Below are 1,421 nucleotides of genomic sequence, written 5' to 3'. Positions count from 1 at the left end.
TCTTAAGCAAGGTCCTGAACCTGAATTTCTCCAGCATACATCCGGCTGCGTAAGTGCATTGCGTGTAAAACAATATAGGTCGTGTCATTTACTTAGGATGAGAGCGTCTGCTAGAACCTACAGCGAAGATATACCTACACATAATAACGGCAAAGTGCACATAGTGCAGCAATACGTACAGCTTGCCTGCAGTAAAACGAACACCTATATCACAACTGTAAATAAATCCTGTACACAAACATGAACCTGTAGCACAGCAACAAATAATTCTATATAAATAATTCTATAAAATAGATGGAAACGGATGATCCGCTGTGGCAACCCCTAACGGGAACAGCCGAAAGAAGAAGAAATAATTCTATAAAATTCAATAGCATACCTAAAATAAATAAATACGTATCTTCAGCACATCTACGTGATTTCTACCTAAATGAATTCACTCCCATTCATTTTCGGGACCTCGCCAAAATTAATAGTTTTAGAGCACAAATTTGCTATGAAGCATAATAGATTGATGAAAGAGAGAACTAACATCAAAAGGTCTGGCCTTTTTTTGAGCTGGTGAGCTGTTTTCAGGTTTAGGTTAACTATAAATAGAGGAACTATTTTCAGATTGGCTACTGCGTAGAAATACAGCGAGCTGTAGCTTGATCACTTCAATGTACGTGTTGACGTGACCATGTTATCGTGCACAAGAATACATCGCAAATCTTTTTCCGGATCTTCTTTTTCTTTCATAAGGTAATAAAACATCAAAAACACATCAGATATTTACAAAAAAAAACAGAGACCATTTGACATTAGCACTCTCTTTTTATCAATCTATTATCCTCTGTAGATAGTTTGTGCTTCAGAACTATCCATTTCCGTGAGGTCTTGAAAATGAATGGGAGTGAATTGGAAGCTGGACAAAGCAGGGGGGAACAGTGATGCCGTCAGTCAGCAGGGCCAGCTGGTGTTGCTAGCATTCATGTCATGCAAATACAATAGGGGCAGGCTCCACAAAATACTGGTGTTACACCAAAGTCAAATATCCCTTTAAATCTTGTCATTTTCATGGTATACTAGAGGTGTGCTTTCTATCAAAAAAGTGGCACAGGAAACATGGGAAAACGCATCGATCGACCTTGAAAACGGCAACATTTTCGACAGGCCCTTCTCTGATCTGGGCCTGGTTCACAGGAAGGAGTTGTGGGGGGTTCCATTGATATACGACTGAGTTAAAGACGCCACGCCACGAAGAAGCACGCGTTGGCTGCAGTTCCCAGGTTGCGCGGTGTACTCTTCCGCGCGGGGGGGGGGCAGTGCAGCTAGGCATCGCGGCAGGAAGCAGTGCAGAGGCCACACACGGGCCCAAGGAGCCTGATCAACCAGAAGCAGTGCTGGGGAAACTACTCTGAAAGCATAGCTGTAGAAACAAT

The sequence above is a fragment of the Anguilla anguilla genome, chromosome 17 (genome assembly GCF_013347855.1).
Source record: "Anguilla anguilla isolate fAngAng1 chromosome 17, fAngAng1.pri, whole genome shotgun sequence".
In the NCBI taxonomy this organism is placed as follows: Eukaryota; Metazoa; Chordata; class Actinopteri; order Anguilliformes; family Anguillidae; genus Anguilla; species Anguilla anguilla.
The sequence above is the reverse complement of the archived record's forward strand: the minus strand, read 5'-3'. Positions refer to the sequence as shown.